Genomic DNA, 5,430 nt, shown 5'->3' with positions numbered 1-5,430 from the left:
CCACCCTAACGCTGTCACAACCCTACTCAACCACATGGTCCTAGAAGTCTCCGAGCCAACAGGGAAGACACTCCCTTCTTGGTAGCACACCATGTATCTTCAGAGCGCCCCCGCATGCCATTGCTCAGAGCTTCTGTGCCCCAGCCCCCATTGCCCCAGGGGTCCCCCTCTCCTTTGCCTCCGTGATTTGCAACAACCGGCATATCGGCACCCCTTCCTGAGAAGAAAATGAACCTGCACGGGAGTTGACGTCACCATATGGCCAAAGCTGCTGGAGCCAACAGATGGAAAAATGAAAAATAGAACAAGACTCCAGGGACTCCAGGGATGGCGTGACCCTCCTGGGGCCTGGGGCCTTCAAACTGTTCACCGGCGGGTCAGAGACAGCCTGGTCCCAACCCTGGACTTCCCCTCACTCTCTGGGTGACTTTGAGCATGTTATTTATCCCCTCTGAGACCCGGTTCTTCATGTGTAAAATATCAGCCACAGCAGTTCTTCCTCCAGAAGGTGGTGGAGAGGGTACGTGAGCAAGTATACAGTAAGCACAGTGGTCCCTGTGGGTGTGCAGCCCCGAGGGATCCTACCCTTGGAGTGGACTCCACTTGTAACAAGAGGCTGTCACACAGCGACAGGCCACGGAGACGGTTCTGCTTCAGGCCTCTGTGTCCCGGCTTCTGACACAGCACCCGATTCCCCCCACACGAGAGTAGAGCGGCCAGGTGTCTTAGGGCAGGGCCCAAACTGGCATGGCCGCGCCCCCCCATCCTCCACTGCTGAGATGGGTCAGGAGGCCTGCTCGGACTGGCGGAGGGACTGCGAGCTACCCCCCACCCTCCCGATGGGTGGAGGATAGTGACATGCGGGGTGACCATCTTGGAAGACCACCTGCCACCAACACACACACGGTCACCTGTCTGTTGCAAAGAACAGTCTTCAGTAAATGCTGCTGGGTCAAATAGGCAGCAAATGAAACACCGAGATGAATCTCCGTGCCTACTTCCTGCAATACCCACTCAGAAAGGCAATTCTAGGAGGACCGTAGATCTAAAAATGAAAGGTAAGATAATGGGTTTTGGGAAGAAGACCTAGGAGAACAGCTTCATGTTGCTGGATTAGGCAAATGTTTCTCAAACGGGATGCACAAAGTCCTAACCTTAAAGAAAAAAGACAGTAAAGTGAACTATATTGAAATTAGTTAGCTATGTCTAGTCATAAAGAGATACCTTTAAGAAAAAAAAAAAAAGCCACAGACTGAAGGGACATATTTGCAATACATAAAGGAGTGATATTGAATATATATATACACACACACACGATCTGACCAAAGTCAATAAGAAAATGATAGACTAACCAATAAAACTGGAAAAACAGGAACTTCAAAATAAAGTTTATCCAAAAGGCCAAAAACAGATGAAAAAGTGCTCAACTTCATTAGTCATTGGAGAAATGCAAGTCCAAGCACAATGAGATCCCCGGCGGAGTGACAAACTGAAGAGATACAAAAAACGTGTGCAAAGATGTGGAGAATTCAGTGCACATGCTGCTGGTGGGGTGAATGGTGCGTTCACGTGGGAGATCTGGCTGGCTGACGTGCACGCACCCTCTTCCAGCAACTTCTCTGCTGCCCGAGCCCAGCAGAGAACGCCCATGTGTTCCCCAAACACACAGACAACAACTTCACAGCGGCCCCGAGCCCGATTGCCCCAAACAGGAAACAAACCCACACTGGTAACGAGGGAACAGGTGATAAGCCGCGGTACACCCACGCGAAGGACTGCCACCCAGCCATGCAGACGGACCACAGCACGATGCAGGTGAGTCCCACAAACGTATGAAGCACGTACACATTCCGTGACCCTTCTGAGAAAAAGTTCAAGAACCCAGGCAACACTAATCTTTCCTGCCAACAGGAAGGACAGCGCTCCCCTTGGGCAGGGGTAACTCTTGGAAGGGGCTGGACAGCTTCTGAGATGTCAGGGGCATCTTTTTCTTGACCTGGGAGCTGGTTATATGATCCACTGACTTTGTGAAATTCACTGAGCTGTACACTCATGGTTTGCGTATTTTTCTGTCTGCATGTCATACTTTAATTAAATGCAGTAAAATAAAAGGGAAAAGTCGACTTAGATATTTGCTTACTCAAATTTCTCCATTTTTCATAATTAACTACAAATTTGGAGACAGAAAAGCAGGGAGGTTAGTGTGTGAGTCCAACAGAAAAAAAAAAAGAGAGAAAGAGAAAAAAATAGAAATCAGTGTTTTTACTGAGCGTGGTAAAGCGACCGAAGACACACAAAGAAGGCGATTCAACATCCCCAATTGTTACGGTGATAAAATTAAGTTTTTGCCCTTAGAGTTGGGGATGTCTCATTCTCATTATGTTTTATGTATAGGACATGGAACCTCCCCTCCAGGATATCAGAGAGGAAGTAAATTGGAATTATTTCTAGTTCTTGTAGAGGCTCTAACTTCAAACAGCACAAAATGTCAAGTTTAATGATTCCTCCCACCACTAAGCTGGAAATCCATTTCTTACCTAATTTATCGTGCCACCGCTCGGTCACCAATAGACACCAAATTTTCACAAGAAATCGCAGCTACCAGAGCTGAGAGCTCGGTTTCCTGTACAAATAGTACCAGTCTTCTTCCAGAGAAAAACGACTGCATCATTAGAAGGAAAAAAATCCGTCCCTAGGAATAAATTGAGAAATTAAGGTGTGAGTCACATTATGGATTAAAATGGACTCTCCCAGGGAAACACTGAAACCGGGTCCCTGCCTACCCCGGGTGCGCAGGTGTCCCTCGGCCAACAGACGGTGGGGCTGTAAAGTTCCCGGTAGAGAACTCAGGAGAACATCCCTGTGACCTCAAACGTGGGGAAGGATTTCTTAATCAAAACGTCTGAATCAAAAACCACGGGGCACACTCACACAGAGTGTGCGCTTGATGACCTGGAGGATACAGGTTTCTCTTCACCGGGCCCCATGGACACCAGCCCAGGGGAGACCGAGGAAGGTGTCGCTCGCACGTCCAGGGCTTGCAATTCAGGAGAATTTTTGCGCCACAAGAAGGTGACACCACAACAGAGGACCAGGCGGAACGGCAGTTTACAGAAAACAGATCCAAAGAGGCATCAAGCAAAAAAAGCAACGTTCAAGCCACAGGCATCCCGGAAACACAAATGGAAACACTGTGATTTCCCTTTACACTCGTTGGATCTGCCGGCGCTGGTGGGCCAGGGGCAGGGTAGCTGGGGCGGGGTGGGGGGGGCGGTGGAGGGCACCCCTGAGCCGGGCAGGGTCTGCAGGGACCCCGCAGCCTGGCTGTGGCACTCAGGAGCGTCCCAGTGTACCCTCCGCTAACCCGGACTCGCACGTCCACACCTGCTGCTCCTCCCCCGTGGGCTGGGCGGGGCGCACCTCCCCACCCCATCCAGGGGGGCTCCTCCGGGACTCGCCCCCGCCTGTGCGGCGTGAAGGACGGAAGAAAAGCAGACGCCGCAGCTGTGCTCATGTGGTTTTGTCTTTTCCTCTTGTGCACCAACCGTCAGCCAGAAGAACAGGCCCCGGGTGGACGTGGGTCCGAGGGACATGAGGGGTGGTGTGGAGCCGCGCGGAGCCCTGCCCGCAGCCCGCAGCAGGCAGCCCCCCACCCCGGAGCAGCCGCACCTGCAGCCTGCGCACAGACTCGGGGTGCCGGCCTCACCTACTGCCGGGCGGACCCAGCTTCCGCGCGGGCTGGCCCTCCCGTGGGAGGCCGGCTCACCCCTACTTTAATTACGGGGTTCTGTACGCGCTCGGTCAAGGAAGGGGCCGTGTCTTTTTACAGCCCGCCATCCTGGGCCCGGAGCAGAGAACGGAGCTGGGAACACGTCCGCGGTTTTGAAAGTTCACCGAAGGGCGTGGGCCGCGGGGCGGGGGCGGGGGCGGCGTGGAAGCCCCTGACAGCTGAGCGCGGGCGCGAGACCGGGGCGGAGGGGGGCGTGTTGCAGCTGCAACGGGGGGCGTTTGCCATCCACACGTGCAGCCCCGTATGTCTTTGAGTCCAGGCCTCTCCTTTGGGAAAATCACTTTAGTGGGCTTTTTTTTTTTCCCTCCAGAAACAAAGATCTATGGAGGAATTGGCAAATAGCTGTGCATAGTTAGTCAAGTTTATGCTGTGGGCTACTCTCATGTTTGCGAGACTGTTTCCTTTAGGAAAGATGCTCATTTCCTGCAGAAAAATGTTCAGTTAAAAAAATATATATTTATAGTGCATTGTCCCTGAAACTTGCTAGTACGTGGGAGGTGTGTGTTCATTCAATCCACGACTCCCTAGGAGCCTAGAGGAGGGGGCGCCTGGCGGGAAGCTGTAGTACTAAAAAAAAAAAAAAAAAGATCAGTGTGGAGCTGGGGTGCAGAAGTGGATTGGGGATCACAGATGCTGGGCCCTAAGGCAAGACTAACCTCCCCGGCGAAGGCAGGGCCTGACCGCCAAACATCTGGCAAAGGGGCCCCTCTGAAGATGGGATGAGTCGTACCTGAGCCCAGGGAGGGAAGGCCTGCTCCAAGCAACCATCTGTCACGTAGATCAACCCCCGCCCCCCACAACATGGCGAAGGGCCTGAGCTGAGGGCGCCTGGGATCCAGGAGGGCTCCTTGGAGGAGGTGAGCTCACAGCCATGCTCTTTTCTGGTCCCAGGTCTCCATCCCGTGATACCCACAGACAACCCCTCACTCGAAGTGCATCAGTGAGGGGTGGGTGTCCGGGGGCTCTGGGGAGCGTCCCAGCAGTTGCGTCGGGACCCCGGGCAAGGCCACCTGAGGCGGGAAGCGGGTGGTCTACGGCCACATCTTGTCAGGTGATCTGGAACCGAAACACCCTGCATGGTTTTCTGAAGCAGCAGAGAGCTCCACACTGACACCGAGGCTGACTCATCCTGGCTTTGTCCCACATGCGGAAGGTCTTGTCACTATTTTAGGACTTCCTCAACCCTGGAGGCTGATGATCACCAAGCCAGCCAGAAATAACACAGCCAGCCATTCATGCCGTGGTCCTACATTTAACACATACGAATTAAAAGTTGCTATTAATTCAAAATTCTCAAATACGCTTGACAGCGTGGGTCAAAGAAAAGTTTAACTCTGTGAAGAGAGGACTCGCCGGAAGATTTAAAAAGAGAAAGGCAAGCGGTATTTAAGGCCTAGAGATTCACCAGCTCGGGCGTCCCGCGGAGCCTGGGCGGTGGGATGCGAAGGGCAAAGCCCCTCCTCGTCTGAGGCCTTCTCTACGGGGCTGCCCAGCTCTCCCAGCTAACCGGCCTTGGGGGGCTGTCAGCTCCGGGCACTGCTGTGGGTGTATACCTTAACACTGCAGTCACAGAGTTACGCTCTCCAGGGCTGTGGGATGAGCACCCACTGAGGAGCAGCAAGGTCCTGGGTTTATTCACC

At 53.2% G+C, this 5,430-nt stretch overlaps 1 long non-coding RNA gene across 2 annotated transcripts; it reads right to left on the bottom strand.

Annotated features, from left to right (window-relative positions):
* Window positions 1-940: 940 nt before the first annotated feature.
* LOC145716437 (uncharacterized) lies at window positions 941-4,906 on the bottom strand. Of its 2 annotated transcripts, XR_014139064.1 has the most exons (4): window positions 4,521-4,906; window positions 2,538-2,692; window positions 1,353-2,085; window positions 941-1,045 (listed from the first exon to the last, which is right to left on the bottom strand). It is a non-coding gene; the product is annotated as an uncharacterized LOC145716437 (long non-coding RNA). The 2 variants fall into 2 exon arrangements; XR_014139065.1 differs by lacking the exons at window positions 941-1,045; window positions 4,521-4,906 and adding an exon at window positions 2,932-3,101 and having other exon boundaries at window positions 1,368-2,085.
* Window positions 4,907-5,430: the final 524 nt, after the last annotated feature.

This window comes from Leptonychotes weddellii, chromosome 12 (genome assembly GCF_054177405.1).
Source record: "Leptonychotes weddellii isolate Sample4059 chromosome 12, ASM5417740v2, whole genome shotgun sequence".
NCBI lineage: Eukaryota > Metazoa > Chordata > Mammalia > Carnivora > Phocidae > Leptonychotes > Leptonychotes weddellii.
Note: the sequence above shows the minus strand (reverse complement) of the source record. Positions and strands in the feature narration are given on the sequence as shown.